This window comes from Accipiter gentilis, chromosome 4, assembly GCF_929443795.1.
Source record: "Accipiter gentilis chromosome 4, bAccGen1.1, whole genome shotgun sequence".
Classification (NCBI taxonomy): Eukaryota; Metazoa; Chordata; class Aves; order Accipitriformes; family Accipitridae; genus Astur; species Astur gentilis.
In genome coordinates, this window is record NC_064883.1 from 30491744 (window position 1) to 30516215 (window position 24472).

The 24472-nt window shown below is 44.5% G+C and overlaps 1 long non-coding RNA gene across 29 annotated transcripts in view; it reads left to right on the top strand.

The window, feature by feature from the left end:
- Nucleotides 1-590: 590 nt before the first annotated feature.
- LOC126038055 (uncharacterized) overlaps nt 591-24472 on the top strand; it is an 85959-nt gene continuing 62077 nt past the window's right edge. For 17 of the 29 annotated variants that reach the window (XR_007505882.1, XR_007505875.1, XR_007505872.1 and 14 more), the window contains exons 1-5: nt 591-860; nt 1992-2211; nt 4316-6337; nt 6657-7117; nt 12803-12997. This is a non-coding gene — a long non-coding RNA (uncharacterized LOC126038055). The remainder of the gene's footprint in view (nt 861-1991; nt 2212-4315; nt 6338-6656; nt 7118-12802; nt 12998-24472) is intronic. The other 12 variants (XR_007505871.1, XR_007505891.1, XR_007505876.1 and 9 more) reach the window with 11 other exon arrangements.

Sequence of the window (24472 nt, forward strand, 5' to 3'; positions counted from 1 at the left end):
AAAGGAGGCACAATGGGTCTGACGGAGATCAATGCTGACAGGAAAGAAAAAAAGATTGGTAGTTTCTTAAAGCTTGCTTAAAATCAGTCCTGTCCAGTTGGGAATGCTGGCGTGAATGTAGCAGTGAATTCTGAAATGAGATGAACAGTTTATGTCAAAATAATGCAACAAATTCCAGCCCCAAGTAAATGTACAAACCCAGGTTCTGTGCCGTGCCTGAGGCCCTGATCCTGCAGACAATTACATGCATGAGAAAGCCCAGTGAATGCAGGTCTATTCATGCATGCATGAACACTCACCGGATTGGGGTTTTATTGTGCATCCCCTGCAATCTACTGGATGGGATAGACATCAGCCTGAACTGCGGCCCATGTTTTCTCAGGGAGAGTTAGAAAACTAAACAAAACACATAACAAACCTGAGGCACATTTCACATCTGAGTCACTGAAAGTTTGTACATGAAACATATGTATACAAAACTGGACAAGTTTATTTTCCACAAGGCAAGCTAGGGTTTTGTATTTTTTTTTTTTTAACTTATAAGGAAAGGGAGGAAATTCCTCCTCCTCCCTTCCCTGCCCATACATTTCCCTTGTTCGTGAGTCTTTAGAAGACTATGAAACTGCACCAGGAACAAACAAGGACTTTCTTTAATGAATAAATATTTACAACAGCCAACTTGGATACCTAAGGCTGAGGCTGATTTCTCTGAAACATGCACCAGAAGCTCTCAGGGCTTGATCCTGCCCGGACTGAAACATGCTTCCTGGAGCAGCAGCTGCTCCTCATAACACATGTCTGAAATCTTGAGCAGGACCACAGAGCACTTTGATGGAACTGGGTTGGCCAGTTTGTGCTGGGTAAGTCAAACATTGCTACGTGGGCCATCAGAATGAATCTGCTTCACTTTACTTGGTGTCCCCGATCTAATTCTGTATGTAAGGCCGCTTGTTTGTTTGGCCAGTGCTTTCCTGGGGCCAAAAAGTTGATCTCTGAAGTGTGAGCTTGACGTCAGTGCCAACAAAGGCGAATCTCTTCCTACAGGGCTGATCTTATTGCTGCAGTATTAGTGGTACCTCAGCTGGGCACCTGGGGAAAAAGCCAGGGTATGTCAGGGTTTTTCCTGATGTCCTTGGTCAGTTCTGATTCCTGGGTGGTAAGAGCACTGGGATCAAGGGAAAAAAGAAAATCTTTTTTTTTTGAGGTAGAACAAAAGTTGCACAAATTAAGAACTTGAAATATGAGCCTGATATAAGGCTGCTGGTAATAAATAGAACAGAAGATCATTTGGCAAGTCCGAAACTGTAATGTAATACGTTCCCAAATGAGGCATATTTGTAAGCCTACTGGAATGCCATTATCTGAGGAGCCCTCCTTTTTATTTATGATCTTGACTCTCCACAGCGTATAATTTAAGGTCTCATCGAGTTGAGTAAAGGGCACAGGATCAGCATTCACAAAACATGAGATAACTTCTCAGCTCTTTCAGTGAATGACCTTGTCAGACAACCCCTGTCACTTTGCTCTGTCCACCCTCTGCTCCTCGAGGAGGAGGGTGAGCCCTGGGTCCGGGCTGGTGGGTCGCTCTGTTTGCATGGAGCTTCATTTCAGCTCCCATTGCTAGATATGATGGCAAACCACTCAAAAACTTACAGTATCTTTCCTGTAGATTCTAACATCCCCAGACTCTCTAGATCTCAAGCCTGGGATCAGATCTGGGAAGATAATGCATAAAACTGCCTACATATAGCGACCAGAGTGGAAAAGGTGAAAGGGCTACCTGTCTATGCTGGAGGCAGTCCTCTCTGCAAGGGCTAGTTGCACAAGTCTGAAGTTTCTTGTTTCATTGTTTTGTCTATTTGTTTTTCTCCTTAGTATAAGTTGAGTTGCTCAATAGTTTAAGCAACAAAGATTTATGGAGAAAATAGATTGTCCCAACTCCTTATGAGGGAAAATATCACCCCAAGCTTATTTCCACCTTTACTTTCCAGCTGCCTCTGTTTTCTGTGCACTCAGATGTTTTGGCCGTGGCTCGGAAGCCCAGCCCTGCTGCCACATGAAAGCTCACGGAGCCAGGAAGGATCTCATCACATTGAGAAACTGAATTCGTAGCAGAGCTGGAAAAGCCTCTTGGTTCTGACTCAAAACGTTTCTAGAATGGGGTTTCAGGGCTTACGCTGGAAGCAGTTTGCTGCAGTCAAGCTGTGCAAGGTGCCGCCAAACGCCTCCTTGTCCATCCCCTCAGTGCCAGCTCATGGGCGCCAGTGCCACGATCACACGCATCTCCATTTCACTGCTGCTCTTTCTCTCCTCTGCTTGTCACTGAGCATTTGGTTAGCATAAAGGAAGGGGCTGCATCTGTCCTCCGTCAGTGCCCTTATGTCCCCCCTCCCCACCTACAGCCGGTGGGAGCCTCATTGCACCAATTATATAATGAAATATAGTGAAAATATAGTGAAAATAATGCTGAAAAAGCAGCCTCTCCCAAGTTATCACTGCGAATGTGCCCGGCTCCCTTCCCCTGCAGCTAGCTTAGGTGTCTTCAGTGCCCTCCGCCCCAACCCTTCACTCCTGCCCCTGCCAGGTCCTCCCTGGGTGTGCAATCCCTGTCAGCAAAAGCCAGCAAGGTCCCTTCGTGGCAGGGGCACATCCGTGCTGCAGCACAGCCCCCTGCCCCATGTCGGGGCTATGCCCGGCCATGCCTTCCCAGTGCACCCCTGAGTAATGCCTTTGAGACCGGGCTGCAGATTTCCACGTGCATCTGCTGGAAATGTGGCTTAAATATTGAACCTGCCCAACTCCCTTCGCTGAGAGAGCTCCAGTGGCTGTATACGGTTGTGTACACAGGGATAAAATCCTCTGTGGAGGTCAGTGTGTTTGCTCTTCATGGGTAACAATTTTAAACACTAATTCCTCCCCACATTAGCTTCCGAGGTGCAGGTACCAGGTACCAGCTCCCAGTCGGAGGCTCTGCCTCCCCTCTACCCTGCCCTGCCTGTGACTGCTGAGCTTCGCACTGAGGCTGATGTTCAGTTTAAACTCTTGCTAGAGAAACACTGACAGACAACTTACTTCTCCAATAGTTAAAGGAACATGGTAAAACAGTTTGTTAATCGAAAAATCAGTCCAAATTTTAGAGCATGATAATTTAGTGCAGATGTACCCCTTGGATACCAAACACTGCTTCCCTCCCACAACGCAACATACTTTCTGCCACATTTGTCAGTGAAAAGCTTTCTTTAAAAAAGGGAGAAAACAGCTAGGTCAGTCCAAAATGTGTAGTTAGTTCTCCTTTAACTCTGAAATGGCAGCTAAGTGACAGAAATACTTTAAGAACTAGAGAAAAGCACTGTAAATCCCCTTCTCACTCAGCAGGTTGTTACTATGGAGTGATACAACTGCAGGATACAACACCAAAATAAGAAAATAAAAAGAGCCAGAAGATAGTAATGTGAGCCAGCTTGTTCTGTGTATTAGCCTGTGTCCTGCTGTAACATCCTCTTCCTGACATTTTCAAGCTGAAAAAAAATTACACAGTACAATTAGATTATTCAAACTTTCTGATTATTCCAAGCGGGGTCATTGGCTCCCAGCATGAGTTTCACCAAGGAAATTCTCCTTGCCCATAACTCTACTCATCCTGGGGAAGTGTACTTGAGCTGGATGCACAGAGAGTGCCTTGTTCTGCAGTTCTCAAAGCTTTTTTTTTTGTTATGCATGTGCTGCATGCTGGAAGAGGAGTTGAAGTGGGAAAACGGGACACTTCATTTGGGGGTAGCACCCCAGCCCTGCACAGGTGGAGGTGGTCCATGGGCAGGAGTTGCACAGCTTTGGTGCATCTCCTGTGGCCCACTACGTGCTGGAGAAAAGCTCATATTGACTGAGTGTTCCTGGCTTGCTTGCTTTCTTACTTACCTATGCAACTCGGATGATTGCTAAGAGGAAATGTGGGTAGTAGCATTTGTTTAAAACACAAAACAAAACCAAAAAGCTCCCTGACCAAATGGCCCTTCCCTCTTTTAAGATAACACGTCAGAGTGAAATGTATGGTTAGCTTTACTTTTTCTCAGCTTAAGTGCATACTTGCCTGTTGTCTGCCTACCGACCATGTCTAGTGTAAAAAATAAACCAGCTGTGCTGCCACTCTGATAGGTAGCAGTCCAGGTTTGCCTCTGGGCAGATATTTACTGCTACATCTGGCTTTGCTTTGCTATATTGTTAACCTCCCTTTTCCTTTCTACATTTGTTTTTATTAAATTTCCCATCTGAATCCTCTAGTTTGTATTTCTAATGTCAACAATTGCTTTTATCACAGATAATAACTTCCTCTTACAAAAGCTGTACCATCCTACATGCATTTCAAATTACATTTTATGGACAAACATTGAAGTACAGTATTTGGCAGTGCATCCAACTGCATATATTTATAGTAATCAAATCCTAAGGTATGAGAGCCAAGAAGTAAGTTGGTTGACATTTTCTTAATCATGTATTTAGTTGACAATGTAGTTAGTTCTGCTAAAGCTTAATGAAGTTTGCATTGTGATATTGTGATGTTTATGAAGTAAATTATGTGATATGCTTAAGCATGCTATAAAAACAGTCATAAAAATACAAATTGTTCCTTTAACTTGCCACAATAAGTAAAATCTGAAATCACTAGAAAGGATAAACATCTATTGATATATAGATTGGAGAAGGAATCTGGACATCTCCAAATAAAGAAGACATTATTTTTATTAAGTAGGACCAAGAAATCATATCTTGTCTCTTTTACCAATACTGCCACAGGCTTTAATGCAATTCATTGACCCTTTTGGAGCTTCATCTCCCACATACACAATATATCAGAAAAGGACTGTGAGATGGAGTAGTGCTTGTAAGAAATGTTGAGACTTTCTTTTGGAAGGTACCAGAAAAGGCCCTGTTTATGTGTTTGGTTCGTTTTGGTTGGGAATTTAAGGTGACATAGCCATTTCTGGCAATCCTCCTGTGGGTGCTCTTCCTCTGGAATAAAACTGCCTTACCAGAAATGGTCTGGATCCACTCCACTAACTTGTATTTGCTTCTCTGGCATATACTAAAGTGAAGAAGAATGGGATATCCATAATCCTCTGTTTAGATGTAGCATCTGTTAGCATGGACAGCTCAGAAGAGCAAGGAGCATTGCCTGAGGTGAGCATTTAGTTTTCTTTCCAGTTAAACATATCCATGCCTACTTTGCTGCAGAGGAACAGTTTCCTCATGTCACTCACATGGGCTTGACTTGTCCCATACTTTTTTGGCATCGGCAGTAAGGTTTACTGTGTTCCCTAATTCCACTGCTCCGTATAAAATTTCTCAGTGACAGCTCTTTTCTGAGATATTTTAACCACTATCTGGCTTCCTCGTACCCTTTGCAAAGTATTGTGCTCTATTGCTAATGTAGTCACCATGCCTTTCAACAAAACCCCACCTAGCACTGAGGCTCTGTCTGAGCTTCCCGGCAGAGCCTGGGAATGCGCCTCCCTTGGCTCACAGACACTTTCTACAGCATCTCATCCCCAGCAGTCACACGAGCAGTCCTGCTCCATTTTGTCTGTGAGCTGACAGGACTTCGACCATCAGATCATCACGTTTAGGAGGTGCTTTGGCAGTCAGCTGTCGGATGCTCATGGGAGCGTGTCTGCAGCCAGCACATCTCCTCTTAGCTCGTATGTAGCTTGCAGAGTTGAAGCTTGCAGCTCAAAAAATCATCTTGCTATTGTATTTTCTCCCCTCAGTACTGTTACAAACTGTGCCCTTTCCCATGTGGGTTTTTTTCATGCAGACATTTTTCACATGCTTTCTCAGATCACCTCTGGAAACCTTCTTCACCTTCTTATCTACTTTGCTCTGTATCAGGTTTTCTGGGAACGCCATGGTTTGTGAAATAGCTTAATGTGAATAATGGTCCCACTGGCTTTCAGGCTGAATCCTTTTGTTGACAGTATCTGGAGTATCCATTGCTCTGATAACTAATTCCTTGTTGCTCTTCTAACACTGCACAAACATTAGACCCATTTGCTGCTGTATGCCACTCTGTGGACCCTGATCTTGGGCTTGACACAGTTTTATGCTTTCGGTCCCTTTTCTGGCTATTGCCTGGTAAATTTGAACTGCAGAAAAAAAGAGTGAAAGTCAGTTCCAAGTCTCTGGGCAGTCTTCTGCTCTGAGCATCTTGTCCTGGAATTGATCGCATTCTGCTCTCTGAAAAGGTAAATGGCTCCACTCTGCCAGCGTGCATCTAGATGGCCCAGTGGGAGCACAGGAGCCGAGCGTCATCTTTGAAAGCCTGGCTAAGGAGTGGGTGATGGAGGTACCACACAGCTCATGAGCTTCTTTTCCCTTTGCATACATGCTAGATCTGTCACCCCACTGTACAGCTTGTGCACATCAAACCCAGCCACACCATAGGGAGTGCCACGATAATGCTGACATCCTTGTACTTAGCATACACCTGCCTCTACCCCCATCCTTTACAGTCACTCCTGTTCCGTGCATGTCCCCACCTGTGCTGGCTCACTACTTTGGAGGCTGGGAAGCCATCTGAGAGCAAATCCAGCTTTAGAAAGTAAAAAAAAGATTTTTTTCTTACATTTTTAAAAGCTGGATCTTCTTCTTAATCTGTATTTCAGCTTGCCACATGAAGAGTGGTACTGGCACAATGTCAGGGGCTGTGCAATACGGCGCCAGAGTGGGAATGGACACCACATTCGGGAAAACACCCGAAGTTGATTTTGCTGCATGTTTTACATCATGAACCCGTGGCCTGTGCCAAGCTGATCTGCACTGTCTCTTCTAAGGTGAAGAAAAGTCTCCATCCTCTTAGCAGCTTCCAGCATTCCTGGCCATGTCATGCAGCAGGATCCAAGGGCTTTTTGACATCACTGGGAAAAAATGAATCCTCCCTTGTAGTGCTTTCTGCATTTCTGTTTCTATGCTCTCTGAAGTCACCAGTCTGGATACTGAAGTGTATGTTCTGCTTTGGCAGCATGTGAGGGGTTTACAAAAGGAGCAAACTCTCCATTTTGCTGATGACCTTGGGGAAATGGGAATGGACAGCAGGTTGCTGCTCATTGTCAGAGAGCTCCCCGGGGTAAGCTCTGCACGGGAACAGCCTCTGTGTGTTTAGTTTTTGCTTAGAATAGATGCGTAATAGATATTTCAGGAGAAAGCGCTTGTTAATTAGAGGTGAAGCCAGAGATGGGCAGACTGGGAAAGGTCAGAGCTCTGGAAAATGTTTGTCAATTTGAATCTGTCTAAAATTGGGCAAAATAAGTGTGTGTGTGGGGTTAACTGGATGGTTTGTTTAGAGAAGTTAGGCTTCCAGGGCTTTCAAACCTGGTGTAACTGGGAGGTGCTCCTTTCAGGACGCCACTAGTCCTTTCCCAACCTACACAGGGTGCTGTACAGTGCCAAGACTTTGGCCAGATCATTGCCTGGGCTTTTCTAGCCACTTACTGTCTAAAACTCAGGTCAGAGCCTTCATGTTTCAGTCCAAGTAGTGGCAAGGCCCTTTCTGTTATATGTGTTTGAATAACAGTGCATTCATTTGGCTTGGCTTATGTGCTGTCCTGTCTCTTAGTTTGTGCTGTGTTTGCTAATACAGTCGATTCCTTTATCCAGTTCCCAGACCAAAGATTGTCCCAGCTGAAAGATGCTCCTGAGGTTTGTAAGCAGCCAAGGAAAGATAACTATTTAGAGAGAAGCAGAGTATCAACTCAATAGGATTGAAGAGTTTTAGCAAGTGTTTAAAATTTGCTTTTCTAAACTACCTACATGCAGCTTTTGTATGCTCAAAAACTGTTAGGCAGTTATGAGATAAATTGGCTGGGTGTAAAGTTAAAATTGTGCTTCATTGTTTCAGAGACACATTAGAAAAACTTGTGTCTCGGCCTTTTTTTGCACAATTTGCACAGACCTATCCTGTCTGATTTAGTTGTCTCTGGCTAAAGAGCCTAGAAACACTCTCCTGGCACCTCCAGGAGTCTCTCATTTCATACAAAAACTACCATGCTTGGGAAGATCCAAGTGCATGAGTTTAAAATCAGGTTTCCACAATTGTGTGGTGAAGGGAATTCAGAGGAGGACACAAGGAGCCAAGAACATGACTGAAGCAGTATCACTTTGAATCCAGAGGGAACACTGGTGATAGATATTTGCTCAGTTTTATATTGGAGCCAATCTGACACAGCTTGTCTGTCAGCTGTGATAAAAATTTAAGTTTTGTTTTAAAACCAGTTAATTTATTCTACAGGTTGAAAATGCTTCAGCCAAGTTGTCTTCATTATGGAAGCAAATTCTTGACACATCCTAGCTGATGATGGCAAAGAGACAAACCCTTTGCTTTTTTGTTTTGTTTTACTTTGTCACAAGAACGTTTGAGAAATTCAATTCCTGTACCTAATGAGGAGCTAGTTTTCAAACACATCTCTGCCTATCTCAGAGCATTGCTGCTCAGGAATTGGGAAAAAATTTGTGTACACATCAGAAGAATAAAAATGATGCTCTTTTTGTTATCCTTCTGTGGCATTTTTACTGTGGGAGTTGAGTTAATATTTTCCTGCCGGAGTGCCCTGCTAAGTCTGGAAGAGCAAAGGCAAGGGCAGGCAGCAGTGTTCCCCAGGACAGTGAGGGATTTTGCTCACTGGGCTTTTGGAGGTGTTTGATGTGCAGGTATGGGTGTACGGGACCCATTGGTGTCGGACAGATTGGTGCCTCTTGCTGTAGCTCCGCTGAGGCTGGTGGCAGCCACCATCCCTCGAGCAGCCACAGGGACGCTGGTGGGACCGTGCTGCCTGCGGTGTGCTGATGGCTGGGGGGGGGCAGGAGCAGAGAGGAGTGAGGTGCAACAGCTCTTTAAATTTCCCGTGGAAACCCAAGCCTCCTGCCCCTGTGCTCGCCCCCTCACCGAGGGGGTCACCACAAGCAGGGGGCTCTTCATGAAGATCATTGATTCTCTGAAGCCTGCATCTATCAGTGTACAGCTTGTTTGTGTTTCAGTGAATCCTGGGTCTGGTAAGCATGTTTTATGGGCCCGCTGTTGCAGTTGTTATTACTAACAGATTTCCCACCACTGCATTCAAGCAGGGGTATTTCATGTCTCTCTGCCATTTCATGTCTCTCTGCAACTTAGGATGATGTTTCCCCTTGTGAAGGTTGCATTTCATGTTGAGAAGTTTCCAGCCTGCTGTCAGAAAACACGAACATTTCTAAATCTCCTTGTCAGGACAACAGCAGTGGGAAGGCTGAAATGGTGACAGAGGGGAAAAAAAGCCTTCCGGCCAAAGACTCCTGGCTGGAAGGTCATCTACACTACTGCTTTCATAAACAGTCACACACAACCATGAGCTGATTTAGGTGGATAAGAAATAAAACCATGTCTCTCTTGATAGCCCAAGTCTTCACATCACCCATTGATGCCAATGAACTGGGTGAAGTCCAAACTCATCACTTGGGTGGGCCCGAGGAGCTCATTCAGAAACAGCTGTGCCTTGAGAGCCATCATGGTCTCCTGCCTTCTCACAGTCCCCTCCTCATGAGCCTTTGGTCAAGACCATTGCAGAGTTGTTCCGTCCCTCTGGTGCAGGACCATGACCTCACCTAATGGTACCTGAGCCTAGACACTGCATGGTGGACACCAGGACATCTGAGTAGCAATTTAATACCGGTGGGAACCACCTTATTTCGTTTTCTTACCATGCACTGTTGAAGCTTACAGCTAAGTTAGATATCCCAGACTGTCTTCATCATCCACCAGAAAAATCGGTGTTTCTAGGGAGGTATTTTGGATAGAAGGAAGCATGTGAAAGGAGCTCTGTGCTGCTCGTCCAGACACAGATGTCCATGCTGTGACTAAGTCCCAACTAATTTGCAGCTAGTTATCCATGCATTTCAGGGGAGGGAGACTGGTGACTCCACTGGACACTCACTCCACTGTCTTAGATACCTCCCTTGCACTGCCCATGGAGGTAGCCGAGACGACCCCGGCAGAGTGAGCACTCGACTTTCAGATGTTAGATATGCTCAGTCCCACTCCATCTGCTGATACAATTGGAGGATGCTGCCGTTGCCTCGCTGTAGCATAATCCATGCCAGCAGGACTCTGCCTGTGCCTTCTGGGAGGTGTCACCATATGATCTCCCCACTGTCCCTTTGGGCTTGAGACTCCTCTGGAGAAGGCAGTGCCATTCTCAGCATAGCATTTATGGTCACTCCTCTGATCAGGACTGGAGAGAGGTGAGCCCCATCTCCAGCCCTCCACGGGAGTTCTTGTGTTGCTCTGGGAAAATCCTTCAGCTGGGGATCAGCAGAGACATCTCTCATGGGCTGTCAGCAAAACACTGTGTCAAGGGTCCTCGGGGTCCCCCACAGTGAGGCAGCGCTGGACACCAGGGTACTCCCATGCTGGAAATAATAGATGTTCATATTCCATTAGATGTGAACTTAATTCCAACTAAGATACTCACTCAGGTCTTCTGCAGAGCCAGAAGTGGGCTTGAATGTTTTTCCTATCATGGAGTGAGGCAGGTATAGACCAGGAGACATCGAGTCTCCAAAGCAGAGGGAATCACTTATAAATTGCTGATGGGGGTAGAAGCTGAGATGGTAGAAAATGCTGGACTTTGCCTCTGGATAACAGTTCCTGTGTGCACTGAGGAAGAAGGTTGTGTGTCAAACTTGCCCTTCTGCTTTAATGAAAAATACATTAGGGCAGCCAAAACATGAAGAATTCTGTAAATAAACGGCAAATAGATAAGATGCAATTTCTTATGTTCTCTCCAGAGCCACGTTGTCTCATCTTCATCATTTAATTACAGACGCAATGTTGAGTAAGTTGCCAAAATAAACTGTCCTGAAACAGAACAAATATTCTGGGCACAGAAGCAATCTTTTGATAAGGTTTTGCTTTTATCTGTGAAAAGAAATTTGAAGAGATTTGCTAGCAGCATTTGTTTTTTTTTGTAAACTATGTGCACTTCTTTTGGGGTTTGTTTACTGGCCTGGATCCACTATGTGTGTCAAGAGCCCTTAGCAATATTGTTATATTTTGACAGAGCCTTTATAACAGTCATAATGTAGTTGCTGTATTTTGAATCACCTTGCACGTTAACTAAACAATTCAGAATGTATTTGTCACAGCTTGCAAACATTTCTGTAAACAGTTGACTTAATTTCTGCTCACTCAAAACCATATTCAACAACTTTCCTCATTATTTTTGTCTGAAACTCAGCTTGAAAGTATTGCTCTGAATTAGATGTTGGGGGAATAGGTTTGAAACTTTTTCCTGCTAGTTCATTAACCCGGTTTAATAGATTCCGTGGGAGATTATTTTCTCTATACAGTGGTTATTTAAGCAATAGTTTCTATTTTTTCAAAATATTTATAAACCAGTAAGTTCCTCTGATATATTTATTGGTACCTTGGAGCAACTTATTGCACATATAATGGAGAGGAATGGATAAAGTTACATCTATTATAAAACTAGGGTATTTTTATTTGTACTTTAAATACTTTTGTGCAACTTCTGAAGCTGGTGTACAAAGGAGAGGGTTGTTCTCTTGTACTTGTTTATCTTTACTTTGTTGTTAGTGAATTCTTTCTGTTGTCATGCTTTGTGCGTGGCTGAAAGAAGTCATTAGGATTAGAGTCAAACATTAACCTTGTGACCTTCTTGTTTATAAACCTACTGTAAGTCTGTTCTGCTTGTATTTCTGCAGTTAGTAAAAGCAAACTTGTGTGCACAGTCCCTGGATGGCAGTGGGCAAACTGAAATGTTTGTCAAGATCACTGATACCACATCCTTTCAAAACCAAAGCTTCAAAGGCATGTCAGTGGCTGAGATTAACTAAGAAGGTGGCTTTTAAAATGCATGTGTCTCTCTCCTTTCAAAAATAGTAAGCTGACAAAAATAGCATCTTAGCCCAAGGCAGTGATGCACAGTGCAACAAATGGAAGACGAACACACATTTTAAGATCAGCCCAGCTTGGTAATGAATACAGACTATACAATTCAAAGAAAAAAGACGTACCATCTGTTCCTGTCACAATCCCAAAGACAATGTACCTGGGAAAAACTGAAAAGGGCTGGAAACCCCAGATGCGCCTGTTGTTTTTGCAAAGCTGTTGTTCTCACCATTCCTTGGGCTTCTTGGAACGTGTCTTCCTCTCCACATGGAGGAGAGGGAGATCACTGACTGGTGTTAGGGTGGAAAATCTTTGAATGCAGCTACAGTGGGTAATACCAAAGGATGGTGCCTTGGCTTCTTCATCTCCTTGTGTAGGTGTCAGGGTTTCCTGAAAAACAGTAAATTCAGAAGGTTGTGGAAATCTTTTAGGCTTGTCTATTTTTACCAATAAAACCCAATAGGAAAAGATCAATGTGCCACAGCTCCTCATGAAGCCACGCTGCTGAGGGATGCTATTGGGGCAGGGGTCGGGCACAGGTGTTGCTGTGGGGGGGGCAGAGGACTGCAGGGTGCTGGGGGACTCTGGTCCCACCACCAAAGGCTGGGTGCTCCTCCCGCTGCTGGCCCAAACAGCTTCACTGGTTCCTTGGCTCTGCAGCTGCAATGACCAAATGTCACGGTCAGGTCTGTCTCTTCTGGGACTCACTCTGGGGTCACGAATTCCTAGTGAGTCTATCTATCTGGCACAGCTGCCAAATTAACCCCTGTGTTTGTTGCACTTGTGTCTCAGCTTGCATCTGGGGAAATTAAAGGAGAAAAACAAAAATCAGACCTCAGCTGGTCTAACACACTTCTTTTTATGTTGTGGCAGGCAGCACTGGATCATGCTCTGGCTTGTCAGAACAGGCTTGCTTGCTGGCTCGGACGTGGCCAGAGGAGACGCTGGTGCAGAGACGCACTCATCAGCCAGCAGCTCCTCACTTGGGGATGTCTCACGTGGATCTGCTGGGAGCCTGGCTCCCACCTGGCTGCTGCAGCTCAGTGTCACTGTGCACACCTTGACTAGGTACCTACAGACACAGGCCGCTGTTGCTGCATTTAATTTTATTGCTTGTACCAGATGCTGCATCTTATCTCAGTGAAAATGAGAGCTGGGCTCCTCCTCTGTGTGCCTGTCGTGTGCTCTGAATAAAGATTGCTGCTGGTGAGAAGGCAGCTGCAAGGCTGGTGAAGCCAGGCAAATCCCACCGAACATCCCTTCTTCCCTGTTCCCCTAATTTGTCCGTGTGACTCGGCCACCTCTTCCCAACGTGCGGCTGTTGCAGCTGCCTCCTTCCCTGGCTTCCCCTCCCATCCCAAGGCAAATGCATCTCGCTCTCCCCCTTTCTTCCTCTTGTGTGCATGCTCATATGTCAGCTGTGCCAGATTCAGAAAAGAATATTTGATTGCAGCAATGTTCTTATGAGAGCAGAGTGTTCTGTAATTCCATTATCAAACACATCATGTGTTTCGATCACATAGAAAATTAATTCAGTCCATCAGTGCATGTTTATTGTCAGTACAAATCTCAGCAGGACTTTTTTAGGACAATCCCTAAGAAAGCACTTTCTTTGTAAATTTGTACATTTTAAAATGGATACTTTTTTGCAATCAGTGAAAGCCTCAGTACTGTTAAACCCCCAGACACTTAACAATCCTTGCAGATACCTTTGATGGCATGACAGATTTTGAACACATCCTTGGTGGATATGAAACACAGTTATCAATGCAGAAAGTATTTGAGTAGGGCTCCTGCATGAAAAAGTAGGGTCAAGCAGAGATAACTTGCTAGTAAGCAGTAATATTTGTAAATAATTATTTGTGCTTTTCAATGGATGAGGGATACAGTCTCCAAGGTAGGCCCTCCTTTCAAAGTGCAGATAGACACAAGCCCAGCCTATTCTGACCTGGGAAAAGATCTCAGAAAGCCAGGGGGATGTAAACTCAAATTAAATTTTTTCTCCAGTGGAAACCAAACAATGATTTTATATTATTTTCTTGTCTTATAGGGCCAGCTTCTGAGACATTCAGACCTTGTTTAATTTCTGCTAAATCCCCAGCAGATGTGAGAGTGACAGATGAATTACAAAAGGGAGAAGTCTTTAGGAGATGACAGATGGCTCTTAACTGTAGACAAATTTCTCAGGGATGCAAAAGAAAAGACCAGAAGAGAACAAAGAGCCAGCCTTGAGTTAAGAAGGTACTGATGTAAAATGGAGCTATGATGGCAGAGCAGGCTGTGCTTGGGGAGCCTATGGATGTGCAGGGAGATGCAGAGATGGAGGGGACAAAGGAGGAAAATTGCCGGAAACAATGAGCCCTGGAAACCACTGCCTTCTCTCTGTCCCTGTCCTGTCCTGTCCTGTCCTGCCCTGTCCCACCAGGGTCCTATTCCTGAGCACTCATTTGGCTCATGCAAAACTTTTATTTTTACTCCTTACTACTCTTTAAGACTTAAATGGTTAACTCCAGTTCTGGGTCAGATGTTTACTCTCCCAGTTAGAAAATGGGAATACTTGCTGTGCGGAGAAAATGTTTAGATTATATAGGCAGACCTCCTGTTTGTGTAAAAACAAGAAGAAAGTTGGTTAAAGAATGGCTGTTAATCATGTGAATGAGATAATGTATAGAGATAGTCTAGGTGTGTGTGTATATGTATGTTTGTGTGTAACCCCAATGTAGCCCTCCATTGGGATCAGACTCCTTTGTAATCTTACGGTAACTTTACTGGAATGAGAAAACAAAGGAGAGTATTGTTTTCTACCAATACTTTAGCATTGTAAAGTAAATACTCCAGCAAGTATTTACTAGCAGGAATACTATTACCATGGTTAATGAAACTGTAATCAGTAAATGGAGCCAGCTGCAAACATTGGGCTTTTTTCCCTTAAATTGCCTAAATGTCCTAATATGCATTTTAATCCCTCAACAAAAAATATCTATTTTTAAGGCTACAAAGTGCAAGGGGGCCTATGAGACCCCGAGTGCTGTGCTACAATCAATAATAAAAATGCTATATAAAATGTTAGTGGAAAGTATAAAACTTCACTTCCGATATGGAGGTCTAACCTTTTCTAAGTGCTTTGGCTTGTTAAAAAGGAGCCTGAGTCTCAGAAGTGCTAACTATTGAGAATATTTAGGGTATGTGGTAAGTGTCTGTCATATGTTCCCAATAAGCAGGCTATCAAATAATTGACCTGAACACTAATGGCACCCTACATTGGGCAGAAAGGCTGAAAGGTGCTCACTAAAAACACGCAGATGGGGACATCTCCGCAGCACTGTCTCTGCGTGGCCCCCAGCCCCATCTCTGCCACCACTGAGGGCAGCCCCTGGCAGCTTTCTGATTGCTCGGGATAAACATCTTGAAGAGGATTTTCTCCAGCTTTCTAACACAGTATTTCCCAGTAGCTGCGTGTGGAGGTGGCTTTGGAGAGCGGGGACCCAAGCTTTGCAGGGCTGCAGGAACCGCCCCAAGGAACCGTCCATTTCAAATTTAATTTAAAATTTCTCTCTCTCTCCCCCAGCCCCCAGAGTCCCCCATCCTGTTGCTGGGATATGTTATGGCTCTGCAGAGCTTTCATGCAAAGCCTGCATTTGCCTGTGTGGGTAATAGCTGGCTGTGGGTTAAATACAAATATTTTTCAGTATTGTCCTAAGTGAATTTGAGGATGGGCGAGGGACCGTTCGCGCGATCTAACTTCAGACATCTAACACAAGTGCTCTCTGGAGGAGCAGAACTCTCTCTGTTGGACTCCAGAGGGAAACGAGGATCTTAAATGTGGGGGCTTTAGCCTGCACTCTCATCAGAATTCTATGGTAGGCAGTTGGAATAGCTCCCTCTGAGAAGTGTCCCAGACATCTCTAAATGCATCCCTCTCTGGTGCAGCTTTAATTGCATGCAGACAGTTGAGTGCTACATATCAACTCATTAATGTTGCTGGGGAAGGAGAATAAACTTTGCAGCCAAGAGTAGTTTTCCTAAGATTGTTTCCCAGTGTAGCTCCCTGCATCCTTGGTTGTGTTTATGAAAAAGCATTTTTGTTTACATGGAAAAACAAACCACAAGAGTTTTCTCATCTGTCATCCCTCTGTTTCTGGAAGTACACACATGTCCTCGGTAAGAGCCCTGCTCGGGCACTGGCTGGGGATCAATGACAGCGTCATGTGTCCGCGATGAGCAGTCACTTACCACCAGGAGGAAGCAGCTGATGCAGACAGTTAACAAATAACCCATAGGATTGCTATGGCTCATCCATGGCAAATCCAGCACCCAGCTAAGTCTTTCTACTAACTTTGGGAGGGTTGATGCAAACTCTTAAATTGCTTGCAGTTAGTTCATTGAAAACTAAAGATGGTTCCAAAAATGGTGATAACAAGGCCAAATTTCCCGCTATACGCAAGTCTTGCAAGTGGGGCAGGAGAGCCAGCACCGTACTTTCCCTTTTGATTTCCACGATGAAGTTTATATCTCAGACCTTTAAATATGCATCAGTGAGACATCACATCACCATCACGAATAAAGATGCTTGTTTCTCTGAATCATGGGGGAAGGCTTGCGGGAGAGGCCTCTGTGATGAGAGGTGCAGAGCCCCAGGCGCACGCACGCTCCCCAGCTCTCGGGCAATGGCTGGTGAAGGGATGACCATCTGCTCGTGGGGCACAGCCCGAGCGAGCGGTTGGCCACATACAAGTAGGAGTCGCATGTTAGATTCAGGTAGTACTCCAGGTGACACAAAACCTGTCCGTTACACCTCACTGCCAGAGGTGCGGGCAGGCGTGCAGGGGGCTGTGGCTGCGCCAGAAGCTGGCGGATGCTGTGGGTGAGGGGGAAAGTGGGACAGAAAGGCAGGGCTGGTGCTTAGGGCAGAGCCAGACGCCTCTTCCCTGAGGGATGTCTCACCAGGGTGGCCCTGGGGATGACACACTGGTTTTATACTGCACTGCCGTGTGAAACTCTTTTCTCGTTCCATGCAACTCCTTTGACAGCCCTCAGCAGCAAGACCTTGAGAAGAGGGACGGAAAATGTGCAGAAGGTCTCTTTTTTATTACTTGTTCTCATATTTGCTTAACTAGCTCTTACAAAGCTGTTCATTATAACCAGTATGGAGCTGATGTGCAGCAGTGCCTGTCCCTCTGGTCACAGCCTGTGTTGGCAGTTTGGTCCTGTGCGACCTGCTCCTTTCTGTACCCTTACCATCAAACGTCCAGCTATGCTGCAGCCTCAGAAAACCCACATACCTTGTTTTTTGGACTCCTCATGCTTTAGAAGGAAAAGTGTTTTAAGACTGAATATGCCCAACTGAATTCTAGAAGAATAATTTATATTGAAACAGAAGACGTGGGTTGAGAGAAACTCAGAAAATACACTAATTTTGGCTAGAAATTGTGTTGTAAGTTGTTTCAAATCAGAGGTTATTTTTTGGTCCAGTTTCAAGTTACAGAATATGGTTTAATGTGTCTTATTCTTTCAAAAATGTTTAAAAGGCATTATTCAAATATGTCATGCAGTTCTTTTGAGTGAATAACATGCATCTCTGATCACCAGGGTATGTTGCAAGAGGACATTTCTGAGTGCCAGCCAGCCATGTTACTTAATGAAATAATTTTTTCTTTTAAAGCTAATTTACATTTCATGCTTTTGGCTCCTCAAGTACATACTGGAGGCAGAACTGGCTGTGCGCCTTTAGCTTTTCCAGACTACAGAGAAATTAAGAGGCAAGTGAACAAAATAAAAAGAACAGAAGAAGGAAATATTGATAATAAAAAAAACATGAAAAGAAGATAGCACGTGTGGGGGAAAGCAAGGAAAGGGGAGAAACGAAGACGGGGAGAAGGAAGGGGAGGTGATAGTCTCCTCAGCGTGGGCAGGGGAAGCCTGATGGCCAGACCGCCCTACCATGGGAGGGAAGGAGCTGCCTGTGCTGCCGAGGAGGGTTAGCAGGCAAGGAGGGAGTTCGTGTGCTCCCTGGGGTATAAATATCTTTCTGTAGATGTTAGATTCTTCTTCCTCCTTCTGTCACAAGAGCTTGTGGTGGTTTGGGATCTTCTCAGGGTCAATTCTGAACTTTCTAAACTTTCTCTCTGTACAGTTGCTACTGAATTTTGTCGTTTGCCACCCAGACTGTTCCTGTGCCCCACGCTGGTGGGTCTGCTTCTGCATTAGAGAGAGGCAGCGCTTCTGCCCTGCTGCAGCCAGACTCTGGGTCCATGGCATGGAGAGAAACTGGCCTCAGGGCTTCCTCTCCGCACTGCTCCAGGACTTCTCCTCACTGGGGCTGGCTTCCCCCCAGCAGCGTGCACCAGACCTGCCCACAGGCTTTGCAGCAGATGGGGAAAGGAGCTAGAAAGATGGTGAGAAAGGTCTGGGTGAATATATGTGGGCTTTCAGTGTGCAAACAATCCCTGCAATGCTGGTCCATGGCTGCAGCTGCTGGAGGAAGGCACTGCCAACACCTCTGTACCCCTTTGGACATGCTGGCATTAGTGGAGTTTGCTTCCAGCACTGTCTGAAACTCCGCAGCTCCAAAACAATAAGCCTTGTCCTCATGGAGGAACACTACCAACTTTCTCCGTTTTAATTACCCAGTCTTCTCCTTCGAGCCTCCAGCCCTGTGAGCCATGTGATGGAGTCGGAGTCCCAGCCTGCTGTTCAGAGAGAGAAGGAAAAGCTGTAGCCCACATGCTGCAGGGAAGAGCTGGGAATCAGGAACCGTAACAGGCAGCGTCGAAAGGAGAAGCCCTTGTTTATTTTGAAAAATGGTGAGAGCTTCAAAACACCCAGGAACTTTGGGTGTCTTGGTGTTAACAGGATTGTAATTCAATATGGACATAGAAGGCACAATAATCATTAAGGGTCGGGTCTCCTCTGGGATGCAGCAGTTCAGACACAGAGCTTTGAAACTACAGATAATTTGAGGCTCAAAGAGATGGCTGTAGGCAAAAGCTCAGAATAGTCTTTGAGTTGTTGTCATCGCCTTTCCTGCATCCTTTGTGCTGAATCCGAAGCTTTGGTGATACATGAAAGAGCCACGTCCTGGCATCGTGCAGGGAGCTCTTATTTCAGTCCGCGGGATGCATTTTCTGGGTGCAGAATTTATCACGACGGGAATGCTGGGCTGGAAGGGCTCACCACGTATCCCCAGGAGGGTCAGCCGCACCCAGCGGATGCTCATCCACCAAAGCTCTGGCCGGGCGTCTCGGAGGAGCTCGGCCGCAGGGGAGGTCATCGCCGCCTCCTTCCCTGGCCATGCCGGCGGACGGGCTGGGCTCCACGGCCCAGGCACCAGGGCGGGAGCATTGCATCACATCCCCCGTTTTCTGTCTAGCCTCTCTCTTTCCTCACTTCTTTCTCTCTTTCTCTCCCCCGCTGTTCCTTGGTTTCATCAAATCTCAGAGGGACGTCCAGCGAGCAGCGCCGCATCAGCGCCAGCGCTTTGTGGTCTGAACTTTTAGAGCTCGGTGGAAAGACGATGGCTTGGGTTTGGCACCGGTGCTCCCACGTTTTGCAGCCATAAACACGTGGAGCTGATGGCCGGGAATGGCTGCCGAGGGAAGGTGAGCACGGTGAGCAGGCACCCTTGCCGAGCTGCCCACCTGGGTGACGGCAGAGCTTCCCGGCCAGCCGCCGGCGCTCTCTGCAGCCACGGGGGTGAAGCAGTAGGACACAGTTAACTGCTAGCAGGGACATGTCAACACATGGAAGCATTTATGCCCATTCTTTAAAAAAACCCAAAAAACAAAAACTCAGCTCTCAGTTCACAAAGTAATACCACATTTTTCCTCTGACCGTGTTTTTATTCAGGACATTTACAGTTAAAATGCTGCTGGAAGTCCAACAGGAAAATCAAATTGAAGATAACTCTAACTTAATTATGAAGGCAAAAATGCTTCTTTTGAAAATGTAAGCATGTTATCCTATTTCCTTCTGAGTCAAACTAATGTTCCATTATTTATATATATTTCTCCTCACTGTGTTGTGATCGTTGGTTATTTTCCTGAAGTTCACTGTCACCTGAAGAGGTATTTTCCTCTTACTTCTCTAAGTTATTACACAGGTCTTTAGAGAAGCATTCAATCGCCAGCTCCTCTCCTTACTTTTGCCCTTTGAAACCATTACTGAACATACTTATTTTAAATAATGAAAACCAATAAAGAGAATCTAAACCATGCAAATTATCCCTTATTCTGACATGAGCTACAAAATACTTCTTTTGCCACGAATTTAAAGTAATGTACCCTCTTATTATGCCAGCAGTTGTTACTAATTTAGTGGAAAGAGCTTATTTCATGAGCTGTTTTACAGATCTGGCATCTGCATTTCACATATATGACCGTGTAACGAAACAGTCTATGTTATCTCATTATAGCATCTCAAACATAGGTTGGGCAGGGCTTGTATTAAACAACAGCTTCTTCGTCATAACAGAGCACATATCAAACTAATAAGATGACCACTTGGCACTTAGTTCCACCTGGCAATTTAAATGTGGGGTTAGATAAACACTACCAAACCCATTTCTTTTTCTTCCCAGCATTCTTTTGTGAATGTTTATTTGCATAAACATGAATGCTTTGGAGATGGTCTGAACTGAAAACTGTACCCATGTTTCAGTCCAGCAATTGCCCAGAATTTGTTTTGTGCACTAGTTTTTCCTTCACTAACATTTGCCTGAACCAGTTGTTATTATCTAATTTTTAGCTTCTTTCATTAAAGCACTTTCATCTTAATTTTTTATTAAAAGCACTGCTGGTCAACCCCAAGTCCTAAACTTCAAGGTTTCTGCTTTCCAAGAAAAAGGATGAGGACTCTCAGCAGGCATCACCGTGGTCTGAGTTGTGCCTCCTCTGCAGACCTGCTTTGTGACTGAGTGAGACATTCACTGCCATATTTTTTGGCATAGGAGACCTGCAGGAATTCAAACATCACCAGGAAACATTGTTTTGGGCTCAGGACTGCCTGAGGTGATGTCTAACAGCCCAGGTAGAGACTGGGCCCTTGCCTTGCAGGTGCAGGACACTGTTGTATTATCTCCACTCTATTGTAGAGATAATATATTTTGCTTCTCTGGCTCATCACAGCATTCGTATTGTGCATAAGCTTGTGATGGAACCATACCATAAACGACCATGAAATCGCTACAGTGGCAAAGCGCCCCATGGTTTGAATAAAAGCACGTTTGAAAACATCTGTAGGCTTTTTTACAGTAAAGCTTTCAGAGACAGTTTGCTTCTTGTTGCTTTTGTATCAGTCATGAGTTAATCCTACGAGGAAGAGAGGGAGAAAAAGCAAAACAGTTTTACTGCCTGACAAGACAGAAGACCACAGCAGCTCTGAAGACTGAGCTCTTGACTGCTCTTTCATCTGAGGTCTTCTCCAAACCTGAGCTAAGTTCAGTGACCAAACCCATAATACCCGACTCGGCTACCTAAACGACTTGTAGCTACACTCTTCTCTCTTAATTAGACCCAAGTGCTCCCTTGTTCTCCTAACGAGGTTCAGCTCTAGAGCACATGCTGGTACAGGAGACCTAGTTCCACTTTAGTAAAGGGACTACCCCGACTGCAAGACTGTACGTGCTGGTTCAGAGGTGCTTATGGTTTTGTCAAGGGAGATGATAAGCAGACTTGCTGTAGCACGTTTACTCTTCTGGTAAGTTTGTAAAGGAAACAAGCTTGGTAACTCAAGAAGTAGCAGTGAATTTACAAGCTAGCCCTTAAATGGGGGGGGTTAGATGCAGAAAGCTTAGTAAATCAGATGCAATCTCTCCTAATATTGATACAAGATCCAGGCCTCTGCTGAGGAAGCAGGTGCTTGCGTTAAGTTCATGTCTTCTCAAGTCAGCATTTAAGAATGTGCCTTCAGTTCAGAGCCTCTGGGAGTGCTGCCTGGAATGGGACCCCTGCGGCACCTGGGCTGGCAGCACTGCCACTGCGGTCGCTGGTCCTCCCAGGGGACCTGCTGCTGGTGTAGGTGTCAGAAAGCCTTAGAAAGGCGAGGTCTGTCTGGTAACGTTGACAAGATGACCCTTGAGTCAATGACATTTCAGATTCATTGGCAGCGGGACGCTGCAGCTGGTTTTTGACAACTCCGCTAACACACTGGTCTCAGGAATATGAGTTTTTAAGACACTGGTTGTGTTACAGTCTGTGGTTACTTGGTAAAAATCCAAATGTTGAAATAAATTTAAAACACCTTCTTTTCATCCTGAAAAAAATATACATATAGTTGAGCATTTTGGGAATTCTCCATGCTGTACCCGTCAGTACTTTTACCAAGATAATGTCCCACACTGAGGAGTGAAAGCAGGGAATGAGTAAGCCATATTAATACCCTAAATTACTGGAAAATATGAAAAATGGGGAAATGACTGGATTGAAAAACTCATGGCTGGATCCAGCATAACCAGATTGATATTTAATTGTTTGCATGGATTGCGAACCGCCCATAATTGCCAGCTGGTGTCTTCAGACATGTCTGGGTGTTCATGTGCCTGGCTTTTACACCAGGGTTTTTATTGGCATACAGAGATGTGGAGGTGGTGGGATTTGGATGTGAGAGGGAAGGAAAAGAAAAGCATAGATTGGTGCATTTCTTGATACAAGCCTGCTGCTAATTGGGCTTTTTAAAGTAAACTTAGGGATAACGGAAACACTCTAGGATGGGGCAGGAGTAGTTTAATTAGCATCTCCTGTGAACTCCAGTGTTTCCTGCAGCCTACGGACTCCATAACAGCAGATTGTTTCAGACAAGGAATTGCTTCAGATTCATTGTTTCCTCTCTTTCAGCAAAAAGCAAGAAAAGATTGGATGCCCTCAGTCTCTTTTAGGACCCATAAGTGAATTTTCCTATTAGAACTATATATTTCAGTGATCCAGGAACAGTCATTGAAAAAAATCTTTCAAGCTACCTTCTCTGTGATCACAGAATCTTTGGGTTTTGACAAAATAAAGCCTCAAGGGAACAAGATAGGAAAGACAATTAAAAGTAGAATTGTTTTCAATTAAACAAGAAGGAGAGAATTCCCTACCCCCACATATTTTTGTAATCAGTACAAAAAAATCCTAGTTGGGGGGAAAAGTGTGGAGAAATAACCGTGAGTGATATACTGCTGTTATTTTTACATTTCCTTAATATAAATTCTTTTTTTTAAACTCAGAACTTTAACTTTTTCTCAGTGTATTTCCCTTCCATGCCAACCTCTTAGCAGACCTTCTTAATGACAGGCCAGTCTGAAAAGGTTCAGATACACTCCAGATCCATTTCACAAGTGCAGGACTTCTTAGAAAACGTCATCCTTTAGAGCTTGGGGAATGCAGCTGGAAATATCATGAAGGCATGGATTTCTTGTGGGATTTCTTTGGATTTCCCCTTGGTCAGGCAAGTGACAGGAATGAACATTTCTCACTACAAGCTGTAGGGAAGCTGTTCCCAGTTGTGACAAAAGCAAAACAGTCAGGAATAACTAAAAGTGAGAAAAAGCAAGGAAAATAAAGCTTAGCTGGATTTCCACTGTTGTGGTACTTATGTTTGAATCTCTTTAATCTGCCCTAGGTCTTAAGTTGGCAATTTTTGAAATTGGATTTTTTTTTTTTCCTTGCAGTTTTTATATGATTGTTTTCCTGATAATTTTTGAAGAATACATCAAGCTATCTTTATTAATAAAATTGCCCAGTCTCCTCACTGCTGTAATAAATAACATAATTCTCTGCCTTTGACCTGGGAAGTATTTGTGGAGCCAGTTCCCAAGACTTCAAAAAAGAAGACTAAAGATAATAAAAACATATGTCAACATCTTAGGCTTTCCTTCTACTGCTTCATTGCTACTTCAGTGATCAAAAGGAGAAAAGTCATTATTAATGTTTAATCTAGCTAATACTCTCGTGGTATTCCAGTTTGACTTGGCTCTGTTTACTCTGCTTGCTTTGCCTGGGGTAGGCTGATTTTTGCCATGAATCTATAGTCACAGAAAGAAAAATTATTTATTGGTTGTGATGGATAATAATAAAGTGAGACCAAACCAGGATGAGGTAAAGAATTTCATTAAGCTGGACATGTTAGAAATAAAATGATGACTTGAGGAAAAAGACTAAGCAAGAGCAAGCCGGAGCCTGGCTATAGAGCTTTGATTTTTATATTATTTCAAAAGCAGCTCCGCTTTCAAAAAACATAAGCAGGGTTCAGCACAGCCATTGTTCTGGGAGGTATCTTCTAGTCCAGATTTGGATTCTTGTAGCTTATTTTGAAACACTGCTGCATTGTTTCTAATGGTGAGGCTATGATTGTTCTGGGCTAGGAAAATCTCTTGTGGTTATGAAGTTTTGAACTGAAGAAACAGAAAGCTTTCCCAATTGAATATGCTATGAGGGATGGGCCTCTGATGCCAAGGCTACCTCTGACCCCTGTGAAATCCAGGAAAGAGTGGTTCAGGATGGAATGCTGACCGCCACTTGTGCATGGGATAATTTTGGGTGAGGTGGCTGGTGCCTTGCCTCAGCAGGA